This window comes from Argopecten irradians, chromosome 10, assembly GCF_041381155.1.
Source record: "Argopecten irradians isolate NY chromosome 10, Ai_NY, whole genome shotgun sequence".
Lineage (NCBI taxonomy): Eukaryota > Metazoa > Mollusca > Bivalvia > Pectinida > Pectinidae > Argopecten > Argopecten irradians.
In genome coordinates, this window is record NC_091143.1 from 19,584,225 (window position 1) to 19,606,692 (window position 22,468).

The following is a 22,468-nucleotide window of genomic DNA, read 5'->3' on the forward strand; positions in this document are numbered from 1 at the left end:
AAATATCTTATGATTTCTTTCTCAGTGGTATCTTTCTAATAAAGAAATTACATGTTTTTGCATTAATCAAAATAAGTTTCATTTTTAGCCTAGTTTCGACTAGTTTTAAATCCATTGTTTTGCAATATGAGATTTAGGTAAACATATCGAATTGTTTTTATCCTAATCGACTTTTTTCTATTGAAAAGACTACATTACATTTTTATGCCTTTTAAACACAGATTAAAAACGAAAAACAATCCTGCAAAAAGCACGAGTTACTGTTTGAACACATTCGCTCTGATGTTTTCAGTACCATTATTGTATATCAAAAAATAATTTACGAAATTCTATCATAGCTGCAGAGCACGTTTACGACGAATACCCAAAAAGACTGGATTTAAACGGTGTTTGGCAAAGTGGTTTGAAGCGTTTAGGGGACTGGAGTTTGATCAAACTAAAGTGGCGATGTGTTATGTGAGCAGCGGTAAGTGTGAGAGGTTGATTGTAGAAATAGATAGGGTATTGAAAAACAATGAATGTCGGGCCGTCTGTAGGCGTAAAACATGGGGGCGGGTGTCTGTACCTCTATACCACACCAAGGAATAATTACACCCTTAAATACATTGCTGTACTTACAACTTACAGCTAAATATCAAATAATCAAAAACAAATACACCAAAAAAAAAAAAAAAAAAAAAACAAAAAAAACCAGACTCATAATGAGAGAATGTACATTTAAACGACTTACATTAAAATCTTAAAAACATTATTCCATGAAATCGATACACAGAATCAAGCATTTCTCTGATATCCGATAATTAGACAAATAAGAATGTGCTTAAATATATTGGTTTGCATTATTCCGTCTATTCATATTACAGAGTTATCTCCTTAGGACAAATTATCGATTGGGACATCATTATTTTGTGAGAGAAATTCATGTTGTACAAAGTCGGAATATGTTATGAACATTGTGATATGCTATGATGTAATGTCATTGTTATCAATATCATTAAAACCACATAATATCAATTTAGAATATCTTAGTCAAACCTGTCTTAGCGGCCATCTCTGTATAAAGACCACCTGCTTAATAAGACCACTTTTCTTAGGTCTCAAATGACCGATTTCAACAAATTCATCCTAAAACAATAATATATAAAGACCACCTGGCTATAAAGACCACTTTTCCTCTGTCCCCTGGATGGCCGCTATACACAGGTTTGACTGTATATACCATTAATAAAACATTAAGGAAGGAATTTATATATTAAAACTACGACAGCTTTAAAATACCACAAGGTTGACGACATATTGCTCATTCTTCATGACGTCTAGTATATTATAAATCGTTCCTCCTACTAATGTGTGTTAGGGTTCTACAAAATGATACAGTGCAGTGTTTCTAGATGAGGCTTTATACGAGCATATAGTGTATTGTCGAACATAGCGTGTTGTTTCGGATTTTTGTGGTGTTTTACATAAAGGCAACATACAAAAATGGCAGCTTTCATTGTTCATTTTTGATATTCGTCACATTGCGTGTCGTGAAGTCCGTTCGGGAACTCTACTGTTAGGCTTCCTGCACAGTCCTTCATCTTGACGCCTATCTGAAGCATTCGCCCTCAACAACAACGCACGAAGCTCATGCGACTAAAGATGTAGTTACTCCAATATTGTCTAGGTACAGCTCTGGGGCTTGTTTACTCAGGACATGCAAACACTTCGTGCAAAAAAGATACTCAGATAACCGAAAAATGTTGGTATTTTTTTCAAGGACTATTAAGTGTTTCTTTGAAGTGTAAGTTGTCGCGTATATGTAATAGTTAGATATATATCGTGGTAATATATCTATTCTGTCAAATGTTAATATAAGCTAATGCCGTAGTAATCACCCGATCAATGCGTAATTACTAGCTTAAACGTAAATATAGTGTGTAAACGATGTAGGGACGTATACTCTAATCTTAATGTAGGCCCGAAGACAGTGCGCGTCTGTGACGTCATCAATACCATAAAGAGATGGAGTGTGTAAGACAAGTGAACTTACATCGTACAACGTACAGCTTTATATTTGGAGACCGACTATTCACGTATATGGGGAATAATATATATTAATTTATAGATATAATTACAAAAATTGCCACAGTGATATCTTACCAATATTTAATGCAACAAGAAACTATGAATAGACATTCTCATTTTCCTGGTCATTTAGCTTTACAGCTTTATGGTCGATGGCCACAACAGTAGCTATCCTCTCATTGTGGTTGGTTATTAATTTTGCCAATTATAAGAAATATTCCTTATTTTCTTGGTTATTAAGTTTTACAACTTTATGGTCTATGATCGAAAAAGTAGCTTCTTCAATCTTCTATATTTTTATCTAACTTGTTCGTATGAAAGATCGATTATCGAATTACAGTACACGTACCTTTAAGCATTTACAATTGAACAAACGTTAAATGCTTTTGTTTTCGATTGGCATATATAATATCTATATACTTACTGTATGATGCCTTTATTTGCGATGGATTATATTACAATACATTCGCGAACAAATTCACTTTTCGCAAAATTAGAATATCCCAGAATACAATGGAAAGGATAATAAGTCGGATAAGCTGTATTTCACAACTGTTAGAAATTGACAGATGTTCAAACAGTTCGCACCTTGAACTAGCATTAAAGAAAAGATCGCGATACTTTTTCCTCGCGAAAGTAAATAACCAACAACAGCAATATGTAATAATGCATATAATCATACATATCGTTAGATAAGTACATCGGAATCAACCGTATCATGTTTAATACCAACACTAACCATTGTACCACGCTCAACAGAACGGCGTTAATACGTTTCAGGAGAGCTGGCTGGTAATAAGGACAATTACTTGTTTTTAGAATTATTAATGATAACTGATGCTCGCACACTTGATATGCAGATGGAATTCGGCGTTTATTACGAACCTTCCGCCTGTTGTACAATAAATCATGGCGCATAGATGGGTGTTATCTCTAAACATCCCGTACATGTATGTCGCTGCACTCTGTGACAATTCCACAGTTGCATGCCTTGGGCCCTGTTAGTTTAATGGAAAATTGTTGATGGGTGCAAAGCCGTCTACCCCCCTATCGCGATACTAATTATCATGATCTAGCAAATTTGTAACAAATAACATTACATAGTTTGGTATGATTGTAAAGATGATCGCGGAGGAAGTTCATCACCATTAATGGTGCACTCCCTACACGATTCTTTATGGTTACTCGTAAATTAGGTCATACATTGTCGCATGTTACTACATCTAAAGGCACTGTCCTACTGGGAGATTTATAGGTTTGGTGATTCATCACTCTATGTTTTATTTTGGAACTGCTATCTTCAATAGGAAAACATTATTTTCAAAATGACAATAAATGCGATATGATATCGATACATTTGTATCACACAGATTTGGTTATTGCATCTAAGACTAAACAATGTTATTAAAATCTCACCATCAAGCAGTAGACTGTAAAACGTTTAAGCTTATGGGTGGGATATTTCTAGTACAAATGCACTTAACAGTAACTGAAATTGAAAAGATTTGATTGAAGTTAAGGGAGCGCCGATATTCAAAACAAGTATGTCCCACTCTAAGTAATTGGCAATGTCGTTGGGAATCGCGAAAAGCATAATATTAAGCACATGCCTTAGCCGAGAAATTTGTTAGGTCAATAAAGAGTCTAGATTTTTGTTAATTAGTTTGATTAATTAACGTCCTATTAACAGCTATGGTCATGTAAGGACGGCCTCCTATGTATGCGGTGTGTTGCGTGTACGTTGTGTGAGGTGCGTGTTTTGGGAGACTGCGGTATATTCATGTTGTGTCTTCTTGTATAGTGGAACTGTTGCCCTTTTTATAGAGCTATATCACTGAAGAATGCCGCCGAAGACACCAAGCAACACACCTCACCCGGTCACATTATACTGACAACGGGCGAACCAGTCGTTCCACTCCCTGTATGTTGAGCGCTAAGCAGGAACAGAAACTTCCACTTTTGTAGACTTTGGTGTGTCCCGGCCAGGGAATAGAACCCAGAGCCTTCCTCACAAGGACGAACGCTCATCTCAAGGCCAAAAGGGAGGCGGTGCCAGAAACTTCCACTTTTAACGCCCTACCTGCAGGGCCAGAATAACGCTGAGATCGAGAACACGGAGATAGCTTTATGCAAATATAATAACATAGTTTACTTTTTAACCTTTTGTGGCCGCGGTGGCCGAGTGGTTAAGATTTCCCGACAAATTACCACAAGCTATCAACCTCTTGGATGCGAGTTCGAATCCCAGGTGGGTCAGTTGCCAGCAGGTACTGACCGCTTGTCGGTAGTTTTTCTGCGGATACTCCGGATTTCCTTCACCAACAAACCCGGCACGTCCCTACATGACCCTAGCCGTTAATAGGACGTTAAACTGATAAAACCCAACAATAACCTTTCCACCTGCAAGGACAGTATTCCTCATATATCATACATCAGTAACATTTTGATAAGATGAGTTGATTTTCTTTGTCATTACCTGCTTTTAATTGTTTATTTTAGGGCGATCATTTGCAGGATAAATGAGCTTTAGAAGTCGGTCAATACTTGCTGTAAGGCCTATTGAAGTAATGCTAACATACATTCAAATATATATTGAACAAATCTTGTTAACACGACCTGTCGACAAAGCAGACTATACCGAGCTAACCTTTAGCAGACATTTACTCTTAATAGTTCACAATTTGATCTACTTCAAACATTATTACCCAATGATATAAAAAAGCGCATGATGTCATAATAGTGTTTGGTTAAATATGATCAAGGGATTCTCGAATCTGGGTTGTCAGTTTCGATTTGGTTAGGAAAAGGGAACGCTGGCAAAAATTACGCCGATGGTACCATGGAATAGGGAATTCCTTCTTTTGTTTATTGCGACCTTGAACCTGTTTTAAATCATAGCAGGAGGCAAAACTGACATGTGTACGATACTTGTTGAGACAATAGTTAACCGAAAATGTGCTCGGCTCTGAAAGCAGATTTTGGACCAAGATAACGAAAAAAACCTTTACCATCACAAAGAAAGAACACCGCTAATGCAGATTAAAGAAAAAAAAACATAATTCAAAAGGGATATCAAAAGGGATATCATAGTGCAACAAAGATGTAAAGAATAGATAATTAAAACCATGTTGGAATAATAATGGAAAAACAAGACCATCAAAAACATAATTACAAGGTAATCCGTTAGGTTACGAATCATGAATCCGAAATAAATTTCTTAATATCTATTTCAGATCTTAATTATATTTTAGAATGGAATGATATTTAATGTTTCTTTCTGATTTTCATGTTCTAATTTCCAGTTCATTCTTAATGGAAAACTTAACTAATTTACTTTTTTGCAAACAACTATATAAAACAAAAAACAGTCAAAAGGTAACTGATTATATATATATATCCGCTGGTAAGCGTAAGTCTGTCGCTATTTAGACATTTAGAGATCAATTATGTATATCTATTTTGAGAACTGGTATCTCCGTTGTAATGATATCGGTAATGCTAGGTTAACACTATGTTCGCGACGACCACGGTAGCCCCGTTTGCCCGAAACGTGGTGCGCCGTGGAGTTTTGGCTATTTTTGTATCTTTATTCAAGTTGAGCTAGGTCTTGTGGAGTTTTGCCATGGTCCTTTATGGATTACGTGGTGGACCGTTGGTATAGGGGAAAGTGTTGTTCCCAGAGGTTAAAGGTACACTACGGCTTTAGCACGGTATATCAAGGATACCACTACGTTCTCTCCAGGCCTGTTAGGGAATAACCAACTAAATTTGGAAATTCATATTGAGATATAGGTTCAAAATATCAATTTTGATAATGAATAGATAAAAACATTAGAACTTCAGAAGTTGTTAGTGCAAAATGCGCCTGATTTCAATAAAGCTACCCTGGTTGGAGTTTGACCCAAACTTTTTTTTTCTATCTAGTTATATGAGAACCTAGACTTTAATTATAGAATACAATAGCTAACTAATATTCCTTTGTTTTAATAATACAGTTCAAAAGTTTAAATAAGTTTAACACTGTGGTCTTTGTAAAATTATTTAGTTGGTTGCTCTCTATTGTTACGATCTGATGAGGTCAGCTACGTTTTACACGTTTTGATCGAACTCCAATACGTTTTTCACGCTCCGCCAGGGCTTACTAGGATGAAAGTTTGATGCCGGGCTTTTTGGAGCAACTAAAACAATATTTATTGTCGAAAATGTCATTTCAAACACAACATAATTACAAAATTTGCTAAAAGCATATTTGGTATAAATATATTATTATTATAGCCAAGTGTTTCTACGCAAATATTTTTTTCTGTACTCCTTTAATCTGCCTTTTGCATAGCTTTGGTATAATTTGAGGGTTTAAATGTGTTTGATAATGACTATTTCTATTTATTAATACAAATAATTCAATGAAGTAGCAAATATGTACCAGGCCAGGTAATGATGCTCCATCATATTTTGCTGGCAACGTAAGACCGTAATAAGACGTAACAAGCCGTATCACATCGGACTTTCAACCGCTACAAGCCGTGAGATGCTTTGACAGAACGCATCAAAACGATTTTCATCCACCTTGACAAACTTGGACAAAACGGCACAAAACGTACAGCCAATTTGCATTAACCGTGATAAAACGTGAAAAAAACGCAACAGAACGTCACAAAACTTGAAATCACCGGGAGATTCCGGGAAACGTGCTTGCTGTCGTTCCACCACGGACCGTCTTGAAGTTCTGTTACGGCCTCGTACGAACTTGATCCACGGTAAACACGACCGCTCACGTTTGTCTATCACGTCCTTCTGCGTTGTTTCACGTTGTCTCGCGGTCACCACGTTTTGTCCACGGTGGCCTGAAACGGGGCTGTCGTGGCCGTCGGGAACATAGTGTAAACCAAGCATGAGGCAAAGGAAAAGTAATTCCTGGAATCCAATAAGTAACTCTAATCTGGGATGGCCTTGTTTTGATTTGTCAGCTGAACGCTTTCATGGTGATTTCGATATATTGTAACATAATGTCGATGTTTACACAGGTATGATCAATATCAAAGTTGTTGAATCTATAGCCGCTCCATGATGCGTATTTTAAAGCAGACATACAATGTAAATGCATGAAATGGAAGATGGGATGAATTTAGCAAAAAGTCAAACCTGACTCTTATCTGGGACAAATACACTTTTCAATCGCCAACTCAGCAAAGCCAAATACAATTTTATTGAAATAACCCAAAAACCGATAGAACAATAAACACTTCATCACATCGCACCACTTGGTTCCTTTAAATAGAGCAACGAAAAATGAAAAATCAATACACGTGGATATCTCGTAGTTGGCTGCAATTCGGACATCGATTCCTTAATAACTGTTTTATTTGATTTGCTGTCTTTTTGCCTATTCTAGTTCTTATCTTGTGATCATAATAGGAACGAAATTGAGAAGCCGAAGTTCTCGGAGGAAAATTAACACCGAAAAGCGGTCAATAACTGGTTAATGTCTCACGTGTCGCAGTCATGTGACCAAAAGGTGAAGGGCACTAGGATCAAAAATCAGGTGCCTCGAAAAACTTGGCAAAGGGTAACCAAGAAACAGATGTATCCATTTGATACATTAAGATATAATTCCTGTTGGTGAAGTTGATTCTCGTTGAAGTATCTATTAATTGTGTGTTTATATCTGTGGAGCTTTACAAGTAATACCCTGGTTTATCTTCTGATGAGGTGCACAGGAGGATTAATTAACACCACCTGTCGCAACCGAATAAATCCGCCACGGTAAATAAAATCGACTATTATTGTATAAACACCTTACATACATATGTATGGAAATGTAAAGATACTAGTGAGGCTATTGATAGCTGTTAATACACGGGGGAAGATATAATTCTACGTGTGCATTCTTACCGATTAGAACCAGGTGTAGGCTCCCGGGTAATAAATTATACCAAAACCTCGCCGATATGCGTGATACCATTAATACATTGTATAAGTTAATAACAAATATTATTCTAATTACAATTTATTTGTTTTCTTTGCATTTCTTCAGACAAATAAATCTTCTAAGGTATGTCAATAATCTACAAATGTTTGATGTCGAATGATTAGCCACGGCTATATGGTTATTCTAAGATTTTATGGGTATTCCGGAATAAATTTGATCATTACGGGTTTCGATGCATGATAAAAGGATTTATTTACAATAAAAAACAAATACCTCCGGAAATAGAAACCGGACAAACCTATTGGATTATCAATTTTTTTTTATACGACTGCTGCCACCAACATAGAAAACACAACGCTGATCATTATAGTAAGAAACTATCAAATCACCAGTAACCGATACCTGTTTTCAGTCAGTGACTAGGGAAGCTAGGTCTGCCTGTTAAGGTATGGACAATATATTCTTGAAAGCGAATAAATGACTGACATACACTATCAATCATGTTCTGTATACTTTAAGAAGCTATTGTTATGGTGTTAATGGTTTTAGAGTGATATATTTGGTCACATCCGTCGAGGGTGTGCCAAGCGAATCTCATCCAGATCGGTTAGATTCGATATCGTGTTATCAAGCACGAGGCTTACCGAATGTTTGACAGCTTAAGAATCTTACTACGATGTTTTAGACCCCCTTGTTGGACAATCAACGATATGGATGTTTATTTTAATTGTATGTTTTAATGATATTGCACATATGCACAACCACGTACATGAGATGTATTGGGATATTATTGACTTCCCTCATTACAAACAGGGGGGTCTAGGAGATATTGGGCTCGGGTGCGAGATAGCTTACCCCCACCATAAAATACAAAACAAAGGGACATTACATTATCAAGCAAGATATTTTTATTATCATTTCCATAGTATTTGATATCTAATAACTTGTTTATAACTTTATTGTCAGTCAGGTAAAAGAAAAACAAAAACATCTAAGCCCAAGCCGATAAATGTTCTGTTTGTTGTTTAAGCACGTGCATAATCATTAATGGTAGGTGTGAGATGGCAAAGGGACTTATTGCATTGAGTAACATCACATGTTTCAGGTGGATCCATCAATGCAGGAGTGGAAAAAAACATTCCGACAATGACGCATTCTTACTTTTCAAGTTTGGCTGGAAATATTACGTGTAACTCTTGTATTTTAGGGTTACGAACAGTTTGTTTTCTTCGTTAATATAAATAAGATAATCCTTCGAATAGAGCAAAAATAAAACAAAATCAAAAACAAAATTCATGCATACGGAATATGGGTCTCGACCTAGTTTACGATCGATGTATTCTTGTGCGTCAGAATAAAGTACATAAATAGAAATGCCAAAAGTCGTTGGTATAAAGGTAACAGAGTAAATTCACACCAGAACTGTTCACGTGGAATAGTGACAACAAATTTGAAATGTAATATGCGGGTGTGTTTGCTTTATTCTTGGCAAAAAATGCAAAGCATGCATATACAAGGATTTAAAATGATACTTTAAAGACAAATCTATTACAACCAAAATGATACTGTAATTATTAAATATTCAAGATACTCTTCTTTGCGGCTTTTTAGAATTATTCTTATACCCTAGTTTGACAGTAACGTCAATATAACACAATACAATACAAAGTGACTGTCCTGTCTGTCTGTGATACGTTGTTTGTCGTCATTCATTGATGAGGTTCGGAAGACTATCGTATAGTTGTTTTTATCGTTTTGTAATGTTTATTGTTCATTAACTATCCATTGAAACGGAGTGTTCAACTGAAGAATGTTACAAAAGACAACAAAAAGTACAACTCGCCCAGTCACATTGTGTCGACAAAGAGAAAACCATGCGGTCGTTCCATTACATTGTTGTCGAGATCACTAAATCTGAAGTTCTTAGTAAACGTAGATATAAAATGTTTTTTTATGGACAACATATGTGATTCGGCCAGAGCAAAAAAACAAAAATCTTCCCCACAGGCGTTGTCAAAAACGATAAAGAAACAAATGAAGTCCTTAATATTTAATCCCATTCGGAAAAAAGAAACATTTCGAACACCATTGTTACTCTTTGACATTTAAATAATGACTTGCTCGATCTGCATCCACTTTCTACAACATTTATAAATACATGCGTTTTAGCATCACCTTAAGATCAACTGAATCCATTGCATGTGCTTATTAACTTGAGGGCTTTTGTATAATCATTGAATAAACTTGAAATATACTTTAGATATCTGTATAAATTGCAATGATTTGTTGAAGTCCAATGCATTCAATGTTTTCGATTATTTCTTGTAATTTCGGAGTAAGTATATTATTTCACTGTCCAAATGTAATGTGCCTGTGGGAAAGTATTCACTATTGTTATCATTGCGTAGATAGCTATAGAAATTTTTATTGCTTTGCAGCATGAATATCATAAGAAAGAAAGACCTGAATAAGAACAGCCAATTACTTCAATTGAAGAACTATATATTGATTGTTTCTTAAACTTATTTCAAAGGAAGATGAGCCAGTTATGCTATCTGGAATATTTTGTATGATTTCATGTGCCACTGTACAGTTCGTGAAAATAAAAAAGTTAGAGATTATACATTTCATATTCTTTTATGTGATAAAATGTTCCTGGAACCAAATATATCATACATACGAACATTAAATTAAGCAGTTTTAAGGCATTTTTGTTCAAATTATTCCGCAAAATTGTTGCAAAAACCGATCACTAGATTTATAGCGGAAGGTCAGGCAGTCCAGGCACTATGGCATATGCAGTACCTGTAACCTCACCACAGTACCGACTACCTAATCCAAATATACTGGCAATCACTTTAAATTTTTTTCTTCATTTTCAACCCAACAAAAACCCTTTGCGACGAATTCTTGCCACATGGCGCCCAAAAAGACATTCTTAAGTTGGATTCTCGCAGGAGTGGCGAATGGTTAGATTCTCTACTCATTAATCAACCCAGTTAATGTCTTAATTCTCCTCCAAACATGACGCCCGTAGCCTGTGTTTTTGGTAAATTGGGTGTGATCGACAACATTTTCAAATACTTTCTAACTACCGTGGCCGACTTTCACTCTAGACATGGCTGTCAAACACCTTTTTATTTCTTGATTTGAATGTTTCCCTAGGGTTAATGCCAAATGTTTCCCCCTCGTTTTCAAAACAACTAAAGTCGAAACTCGACATAAGATACACAAATCTTAAAATAGGATATCGGTTCACCTTGTCTGTTTACCAAGTTGCATTCATCAATCAGTGATTACGTTTTAAAAGTCGAATTTCAAGGTTCTGTTAATGTTCTGTAAAAGTGAATGTTTAAGAGAAATGATTCTATGTTTTAAGGAAAAAGTTCGCGTTAAGACCTCGGCAAGAAGGTGGCTGGGTTCAGTTTTTGACTACTACTTTACTCCTGCATGTGTGACTACATTTTTGATAATCATCCATTGATAATTGAACAAAAATGTAACTTAACGAGTTCCCTCCATTTTTACGTTATTCAATGTACATGTTTTGAATATTGCATATATAAGACATTCTATAGTACTGGTGCAGTATGTCTGGTTGATTCTAATGTCGATGTACATGTATCTAGATTTACATCCCTACCATTGCTATAGTATCCATTTACTGTACCCTATACAGTTTATAACTGTCAAAACGTTTATACCTGTCAAAACATTTTGAAAGCCTAATACAGTATCTAGGTTTTTTTACATTGGAACAATATTATCATGATGATATATTGTTTTGTGCAAAGATTTTCTGATAGTTACCATCATGTCCATATGCATATATATACAATTATAAATGGCTATGGAAAACTTAAGCTTTCGGTTTGGGTTTTATTAGTTAAACGTTTTAAAACGTCCTGTTAACAGCCATGGTCATTTAAGGACATGCCAGGCTAGTTAGTGAAGTAAAGCTGGATCAACCAGAGAAAAACACCGACCAGCACTCAGTACTCGGCTTTTACCCCACTTGGGATTCCAACTTGCGATATGTAGGGACATCTTAAACCATCGGCCACCGCGGCCCCTTTAAGCCGAATGCGGTTGTAAAGCTTCGAGACTAATGGACTACAGTGGAGGTGACCACAAACCGATTTCTTTAAAAAAAAAAAAAAAAAATCAAATCATTAAATCCTTAGCATTATTCAGTGCGGTATATTCACATACTATTGTTTATTTTACATATATTCAAATCGCATATATTTAACTACATGCTGAATATTATATTGGGCCATGATCGATGATCGAATATAAACGTCGATCCCCCCTCCCATATCAGGCAAAGTGATATGTTGATTAAGAAATGACCTTCGATTTTTCATCACGGTATTGTTTCCTTGCTGATATAAAACTAGGAAATATCGATTTTATAAAGTAATTCTCTTACAATCATAGTATAAATATAGCGTTCAAAGGCATATTAATAAACACATAAACACACGATATCTTTTAAATCAAAGGCAATGCATCTTTGAAGGACGTCATTGAGTTCATTGAAGTCTCGCGTGGCCAATGCATAGTAATATTTCTAATTTCGTTATAATTGGGCTATTTTTCAGACATAGAGATATTATTCTTGTCAAACCTTAGACACAAAAAAAATATTATTCCCGTAAAACAGGTCATTCATGAGGAGATCCTAGTGCAACTATCAGAGTGTTGAAGGAAATGAACCCAGTCGTGTAAAGGAACAAAACCATTTAATATTTTCTAAACCTTTTACACTCGAGCAGGAACATCATCTTTCTTCAAAGAGATAATTCTCACAATCACAGAACGCAATCAATATGACAAGAACACGCTGAGAGGAGGCTCAAAAGCACGACAACTTAGAAAAATAAAAAAAGGCTCCGGCTCGGGAACACTTTCTCTGCACGAATCTGTCTGAAACCAAAGGCTCATCAACACATTCCGTGCCCAGTAATAATCAAATGTACAAGAACTTATAAAGGGGATTATTTTACCATAACTTGGCGAACTCATATTGGCTACACGAAAAGTACAGTTACAAATAAGACATACGTTTCATAATAACCTTTGACTTTTCTACACCTTATCCATAGAGAAACGGCTTAAACAGATTACTTCTATTTTCAGTCATCATTGTTATGTTATATATGTACAAACGTAATTTAAGCAATTCATGAAATAAATCTATCATAACATTTGATGCAAAATAAATCACAATATAATGCATTGACAGTATCATCTTGTTTGCAGATTCATGAGAGAAGTAATATTGATATTTATTTTCAAAACGTATTTGTATAGGTAAATATAACCAACGAGTTATTGCCATGACATTTCTTAACAATTCTTGAACTGTGGATGATCACTTCGGCAACAGCTTTAAAGGACTAATCTATAACACAACAATGTAAGCAGCGATGCAATGTAGATCAAAACATGTTTGCAGTTTATACTTACGGTATTCGGAGAAGGGGAGCAGTTCTCCATTAAACTACGGTACTGTGTGTTGAGGAATGTATCCACTTAGCCACTCACACTGTTTGATATAGTACGATTCGGCGTACTAAGTATGTCCTCTGTTCATTGATTATGACAAGGTGACAACCAGAATTCCAAAACTCTTTCAGTTTTTGTATGCACAGTCAACGATATACACCCCACATACGACGGAAAAGCGATATTTCTCATACATTGGTAGATCATACAGTTTTCTAGTCCATAGACAGACAAGGTCTGTGTACTAAATTGGCCTGTGCCAGTCGATATGAATTCAAAATCGTTGAGCGTCCACTGTAGTCCGTCTTGAAGTCTGAGAATGTAACGGTTTTACATAGACATGGCCGTACGTAATAACAACGGGGTAAACGTGCACGCTATAGAGCTGTACGTAGAATTGCAGTGTGCTGGTCTTACATAAACGGTCCCTGACATACCAGCTATAAAACATCCGCCCTGGTGTGAGACGTTCGAACTCAAAATGTCACCTCGTTTGTCATTCGAAAGATTCTAAAAATACATCGTGATTTATTTTATGACCATTATCATAACAATTGTACTACAAGTTACGTTACATTATATCCAAAATGTATTTGTTTGTTTATATGTTGCAGAAAGTATAGAAAACAACGTTATACCTGATTTTGTATTGTGTGATTTACACAGACAGGAGGAAGCTAACGATCGGCTTTAATACATAGAATGTAACATTAAATATATTTACGACAGAATGGGACAACTAGTATTTGGCTGAGTATCAGTTCACACTTCCCAGCAGATTGAGTAGCTGAGCGCTTAGCACTACAATGCTGCTGCATAGCTAGGCATTGTATGGTGTGAGTTATGCGTATGACGTCGGTTTGTTTTTTGGATAGTTGTATGTTAAGATGGAATAATTAAGACAGCAAGAAAACAATGCAAGGAACAATGAACGAATCTGGCATCGGGAAGGTGAAACGAGTAAACAACCAAATAGTGTATCTCGTACGTGGATACCTCGTTTCTCTCAGAACAGTATACATTTTATATTTATTTCTGTCGTGGGTAATTGTTTGAAAGCCTACTTTTTATGTTCTGCCCCCATTGTCTACCATAATACATTTTCGGTTTTATGATGAAGATTGTAGTTCAGACATTGAGCGGTAGAAGACTGAGACGATCAATAGCCTGAAATCCTCCAGCGACGTCATTCATGTAACAAGTTTGACGATAAATGTTCATTTTATTGCTATAGAATTTGTCTAGATTTAGCAAAGTCAGCTCCATATTAATGAGGTTATTGGCAATTTTGTTTTAGGTCAAAAACGGAGAAGGTACACTGTGCACTGCATTTAGTCATATTGGCCAGTATGTAATGAAGCATTCAGAAATAATCGTAAAGTACATGTATACAAAATAAAGCTTGTGAGAATTGTGTAATTCTTGAAAAATCAAATGTCATCATTTTCATAACAATTGCTAAATTACATGGTCGTAATTAGAAATTCGGGTGTTCGTTGGTATAGAAGATGAGTAGCCATATTTTCACTCACGAAGTATATGACCTTTACATAGCAGTAATCCTGACCATAAAATTGAAAGGGATGCAGAATAAAGAAGGATGCGATCATGCATATTCTGTTTAATTTATTGGGTTAATCGTTTTTTACCAGCAGTAGATGTGACAGTTGTAGAAGATAAAGGGATACCATACTACTAGGAGACAATTGTATCTACCTAGGGTCAGTGCCTGCAACTGCCCTTTGTGGGTTCACACTTGTACCCCAAAGGTGAGGGATAGTAATTTAATGTCAGGACATTCTAAGCACTCAGTCATCGCATTATCTATTAACAGTGATACACAAGTGCAGCTCTAGTGACTCTGGTAAACACAATACCGTCCTACGTCAAGTAGTCAAGGGTAACACAAGGCCATGGTACAATCGAACGTTCTCACCGGGAGATATACACAGGGGTTTTATGGGGATGCACTAATTTTGGGCCCGATATATACAAACGTGAGCACGTAAGAATTAACCACTGTGGTTTTACGTTAACAATGACATATCGCAAACGTGATACAGCCGCCAACACATTCTATCTGAGCACGTGACTTCACTGACCGACGACTATTTCTATCTTCGACACGACCATCAAACTTGTCTGCTAAGCCCTCAATAAAATACCTCGATCACCTTGACCTTTCTCGCCTCGAGTTAAGGCGACATTAATTTGGCTGACAGTGTACCTATAAATAGCTCCAAATTACAAAGGAAAGCCGATAAATATTTACCGAATTCATCACAAGAAACTGTTTAGCTGTAGACAAAAACAAGTTAGCAGAAAGTCAGGATGCCTCTGTTTACCATAACATTTCGGGAAAATCAACGAGATATGCATAAAGAAAGTGCCATTCTGTCGCATAATTCAAACGAATTCAGAGTTGTATATTGGTTAGAAATATGGAAAGCCACATAAAAAGATGTTATTCAATATTGGTAGTCGCTTCATAGCAAGACAATTATACATATAATAAACATATACTGTACTCTTGGGCGATAATGTTAGATAGACACAGAATTTCTATGTACTGAGTGATCCTGTTCTATCTAAAGTACGTGTATTCCTAAATGATCGATATTTGAAAATGAAGCACTGTAAATATGATACCTTATATAGAAAATGTTTAGGTAATAAACTGATATGTAAGATTAGTTATGATTCAAATATTCTAATATATACCTTTTTATAGCAATTTGCCATCCTACGGATAAAAGGTGTAGAGAAAACAAAGCTTCAAACAAAAACATTACTACAAATAAAATACAGATGTGTATAGACAGTTATTATAGAATTTCACAATACACCTCAAAATTGCATAACTCTATGACTTAGGACCTTAAATCATATATTCCATTGATTTGAACATGAAATATGATAAGGTTTTACGGCACAGCTCATGTGATTGTATTATTATCTTTTATGTTGGTTTGTCAACCATGCTGTAACTCGACTCTAGTGTATTGAAACGAGTAAATGTATATCATTGTTGGTAATATTTGATCAATGTCTTTACCACGGGAATATTTCATTATAGCAATATACCTTCAAATTTACGAACTATTGTGTTGATGTTATTCTTGGTTTGAAATTGTCATTTTTTGGCAACTTCCTGTATCTACCCCACTTACACACACCAAATACAGCAATTACCTGTGTATGTGTCCTGTTTCTGGTGCACATATATAGCTAGATATTACGTAAAGACGCGGCAGGTACTGTAGCTGGCCATCATTGCAGACTATTTCACAAGCGTCAGTATTTCTCTATGTTATGAATCTGATGACAAAATGAAGACGTGTTTGGCAGTGTGGTCAATAACTTGACCAATAGCCTTACCGCGACATTAGTTGACCAGTCCCCATATATAACTTTCCCAATAACTCAATGAGAGGCGACAAATTTGTCTCTTACAGTCTACAAACAAACGCAAATTGGCAGGACAATTCCATTTAGAGTTCATTGTGGGGTCATTGATGGCTATCTGGTCGGGTCGATAAATTCCACACCAAAATTACAACATTCCTCTGTTCATGTACAGAAACAAAGTAACAAATCGATCATCATTTATCTTATTCACAATCTTTACTCAATAATTAATTCAAAATAACATTTGATTAAAGAAAAATGCAACGTTAATCAATATGTCCCCGTCGAATGGCCTCTAATAAATAAGGCGTACCGTCTCTGTAGTGCACTCTTATGGATTTCTGTTCACGTGCAAGTGTAAACGATTATAATATAATGATGGCAATTAGTACCAATACATGAGATATTTGAATAATTTATCATTTATTTAAATATCATTATTACTTCTAATCTAAGACGAACAGTTTTTGTTTTTGTGTAGAAATGATTCATTTTCTTACGGAATTTTAATTCCTAAAAATGCCTTGTGTATGTTCACGTGCTGAAGTGGTCATAAAGAAAAGGCTCTGGTTCTCATCTGGTTAGACAAGCCTGCCAAACATACGCCATAACTATGTCTTTTTGGATTACTGTGACGTAGGAACCAACAACCAGTAGCGTATAGTGAAATGTACAGTTCAGAACCCCTACCGAGAAACCTGAAATATGCAATTACGTCTAAACGAAGTAAAATACTGACTTGAGTGTGATATATTCTTTTTACCATAAGATGTTCTGATTCAGTGCAATGGCGATTTAAAGCTGTATGTAGTTCACAAATACTTGTGGTCAGGTGTAGTGTGTACACCTAGTGCAGTCTGGTCGATTGCCCAGTTCATTATTCAAACAGGATACGATTTCTTGAGCCATGGGTCCCATAGTCCCATTTCTTATGTATAGGAGAATACGATTGTACATACAAATGTATCATAAACGTTTGCGGTAAATAAAATCTTTTTCGATGGAATAAGATGAATTTACATTTCCCGAATTGTTTGGAAAGAAATAATACGAGTGGTTGGGGTTTTCTTATTGCTATGTAAACTGTAAATATACGCTACTTGGTTAATTGTGGATGAAATGCATTTCTGATTGAATGGTAAATGTTTTAACCTATGAGTTAAGAAGCTCCTCATTAACGAACACTTAAAGTACAATTTTATTATGTTGAAAATATAGCTTGATCTATCATATGTTTGTAACCCGGGTTGTGTTCCATACATCTACTAAGTCAGTAACTCAAACGTTACACTATTTAACAGTTCGATTGGAATCAATTCTTATTGTCACCACATAAAATCATTCAAATGGTGCACGAAAAACAAGTTTCGTTCACAAAATAATCACGTCACGATCGATTACTACACAGTAGGGAAGATAACTTTGAAAAGATGCAATTGGATAGACGGAGAAAGCTTATAGAACTCAAATTAGTCATATCTGTCAAACGCGATCTTCGAATTATCAAATTATGAATGTTTTGTCACTTCTAATTGATATTTTGCAATTGTTAATGCTAAGTAATACTGTTTATAGTTTCATCTAAGCCGTCGTCATATATCAATACCTGGGTGCTAACATCACTGAGGACGACGGAAATCGAAACATTTAAATAACGGGTGTTAATCGTAACTGAGGTACGCTTAAATATATGGAAAAAGAGGTAATTGCTCGTCTGGAAAACATCAACTCAGACAAATGAACACACCTACTACAAGACAAAACTTTATTATTCTAAACTGATGCCACATTTCTGTCATAATTACAAAAAAATTCTAGTCATAATTACAAAAAAAATTCTAGTGACCAGACTAATTATTTTTATAACGAAATATGTTTGTGAAAATGATGAAGTAAGATAGGTAAACCAACTATTGATGTTCCGCTTTAACAAATTTACATGTTTTATCAGCGATTGTCTTTTGTAATTGCTATGGGTATGAAGTTCCTCGGGGCGCCTTTGATTATAATATAACCGTTCTATAAATATGACCAATCCATCATGTCTCTCTGTAAACAGAAGGAGAAACACGAGAAGCTATCCACATGATTCTGTACAGATTGAAACACTGAATTTTACGACTTAAACACGAGTTTCCTTTTCTCCTCTCATCAACGTCTTTCTGTTTCAGATGGTTTTGCAAGTGGTAATGAACTATACATGGAATAAAGAAGTCTCTTTAGATCTACAATGTGTGTGTCGGGAAGATAGCATCTTTTAATTATGAATATGTTACATTCTATTACTCCATTGTAAGAAGATGATTCGTTCTGATTCATCTATTTAATTAAATATCTTCAATGTTCTATCCATCAACATCTATCGTATTAAAAAAAGGGCTAAACGGTGCTTCACTGCAAACGGTGTTTAGCAACCAGTCAGTGTATGGAGATACACGCTTTCGGTTTGTTATGTCAATGATAGTATTTTTTGTATTATTCACACTCACAATTTGACCGTAGTATGTCTTTGTACCAATGATGTATGTATGTGTGGTGATGTAAGCATATGTTGGGCACTGCGACATTGATACTGCTGACTATAGTCTTTAATTGTAAAAACCAGACCCAAACAATCCATCAAGGCCACACTTGTTTAGAAGTGAAAGTCTATTTTCAAGATGATTTCCTTTTACATTATATGAAAGTTATCACTGCGATGTCCAGACGTACGTTTGGTGACTGGGTCAATACGTTCGGCGTGGTGTAACTGTATAGTGATGTAAGACCTAGTCCCAGTCTGTATTTTGCCTGGCTAATGACTGCCTTACTAGTAGTCAGACATAAGACAGACATGAAGATCGCCCTAAAGTAACCACGTTAACAGACTATTCGGGTTAAGTTTCAGGTTAAACGAGAGGAGGATTGGATCTGACCGGCTCTACGCGCGAACATTCTATCTGCAACATTGAAAACATTTTAGTTCCGTTGCCCGGTGGAGCGATAAATCAGTCTGTCTGAGTTTCAGATATGAACATTTATCCCGACCACACAGCGACTGATTTCGGTATTACTGTGCTTCATAATGTATAAAACAGTATTTATTTATTAAATGCAATTGAATCCATAATTGAATAATTTTCGTTTCGCTTCCAATATCAAAGCCAAACCGTATTATATCAGTAACTCGAAGACCGGAAATTAGTAGTTTACGGACGCGAGAATGTGATGGGAGAGATTAATTAACATACCGTTTTATTTTGTCGGTTATTCATCAATAGAATGCTACAATGATTTGACAATTGGAGTAGATATAATTTGTATAATTTTATTATTTCTGATGGCAGATGATTATGAGATGAAATTTTAACTGATATAGTATAAAGGTTAATGAGAGATTAATCTTCGCTGACATCTCATTGAATAAACTTATACTATTAGTGTGAATTGATTAAGGCAAACCACCTATTACTCATATCTAATATTCAAAGCTTCAATGTCATTTGTTATTAAAACAATAAACATGTATGTATATTTGTCCATAAACATTTCGTTAGTATTTTGTAGTTTTAGTGATGCACCCAAGGGACATAAATTTTCGTCAGTGTTGTAGTCATCTTCTATTGTTAAATTATTTTTGTACACAGGAAGAAAATTATTTACCATTTTCTATGACAATATATTCATAATCGTCAAATGCCTCAATTTGTGAAACAAGTATTTACTCACTACCGTATCACTTCAGCTGCCGTTTTCATCTTTATCATTACCAAAAATGTCGCCTGAAATTCTCGTATCAGGATAATTAATATTTCTTATAAACAAAAAGAACAAAATGTGTTGAAATTTTGTCGAATTAGACAGCAGTTACTTTCTCGCCTGGTTAGAAATGTTCATAGATATAACAATGATATATAGGCGGAATTGACAGTGACGAATACATAATATCCCTTGACATTATTTCACGGGAAGTGTCAAAACCCGTTTTCTTTATACTTCAATTGCATTTCATTTTGTGGCAAAAAAAACCCCCAACTTTTTCCTCTTTTTTTTCAAAAGTTTGGTTCTATGCATTTACGCATTAGTTTGGTTAACATTAACATTTAAAATGAAGACGATTTAAAAAAAGGAGTGTAAAAAACATAGGTATGTAATATTTATCAAATTACATGCATGATTTACCTGAATGATATTTTGCAAACGTACTCAGATAAGCGATTTTGACATTTCCCACACCAGAAAAAAAAACATTTTTTCGGTAATTTTTTTTTCTGTATGCCATTTGAGTAATTTAAATTACGCTTTTATAAATTCACTAATTGCTAAAACATAGTTTATCTAAATTGTGATTGTGGATATACTAAATACATATATTTATATATCCAACGTGATTGATTGTCTTCTGTGTTTGTAATCAATAATGTAAGTATCACTGATGAACCATAATTCCTTAATTATTACTAGTTTTTTTCTTATTTAGGATTTCATGCAGTCTTAACAATTGACATGCATTCAGCAAGGTGCGTCATACGCGCAAAGCATGTTTCCACATGGACGGGTAGATCTCAATGACTCATGTCAATCTATTACACATAATATTGTCCCCTTTTGCATCCAGTCATTAACCACGTGCCTGATAAGGAAATGAATCACGTTCACAAGCCTTCCTCTCCTTACCTTACATGACAAATCACATGACACACAAAACGCGAACCGTATCCATAAACCGACGACGGACATCGAATTAAAATCTGATCGGTCCCATCAATCTGAAATCGCGTTTGGGACTCCAATTTAACTCCATAATATGTTTTATGACAACGCGTTACACACACATTCCATGCACTTTACCTAATAGATGTAGGAAGTAGATACCGTAGTAATAACATTGCAGGTATGGTAAAGGATTCCAGGTAAAAGTATTACCCCAGGTGGTCCGTGAAATCATATACAATAAATCTTTTTTGTAGATTATAATTTTCCTATACCACCTTTGCTTTCGTGATACAACATCGATACATGAGCCGACGGAAGATCATAACATGTAATGCCGCTCGTGAAAATCAATCCTTTTTTTCATTTAAGGCCCACTACCTTTCCGAAACGGCTTTTAATTTTTAAAATGGGAATGTAAAACCAGATCGATAATTTTGTAGAGTCTCAAAAGTTCTTTAAAACCGTTAATACTACACGTATCATCAATTTCTGAACAATTCTATTAAAATAAATAAGATCTTAATTTTTATAACGCGGGTCGTTTTTTGTTCCCCGCTGTCGTCCTAAATACCGCGCGGTAGTTGACTCTCACTGCACCAGACGACAAAACAGTGAAATGACTCTCCACTGTTATCATACCGTATATTACGCAGGAAATCTTGCATAATTTTGGTGTTGTCACCTCATCTTAGGTCATCGGTATATATTTTCTGATGCTATAGATGCCTTTAAGCAGCATTTATGTTTTGCTCCGGAAAGGTAGTTGACCTTTAACGTTGCACGGACATTTTTATGCGATTGGTCTGAAATACTGCACTAATCTAATTAAGTCCGATCAAATCAAAAGAAAGATCTTAT

At 35.4% G+C, this 22,468-nt stretch overlaps 1 protein-coding gene across 9 annotated transcripts in view; it reads right to left on the minus strand.

Annotated features, from left to right (window-relative positions):
- Positions 1-22,468, minus strand: part of LOC138333346 (fibroblast growth factor receptor-like 1) — a 203,464-nt gene that overhangs the window by 103,371 nt on the left and 77,625 nt on the right. For 2 of the 9 annotated variants that reach the window (XM_069281675.1, XM_069281665.1), the window contains exon 1: positions 13,469-13,928. The exons of 1 other annotated variant lie outside the window; for it this stretch is intronic. The gene's annotated coding sequence lies outside the window, so the exon portion shown is untranslated. Of the gene's footprint in view, positions 1-13,468; positions 13,934-22,468 lie in introns of those variants that run through there. 6 more of the 9 variants (XM_069281673.1, XM_069281676.1, XM_069281671.1 and 3 more) reach the window with 6 other exon arrangements.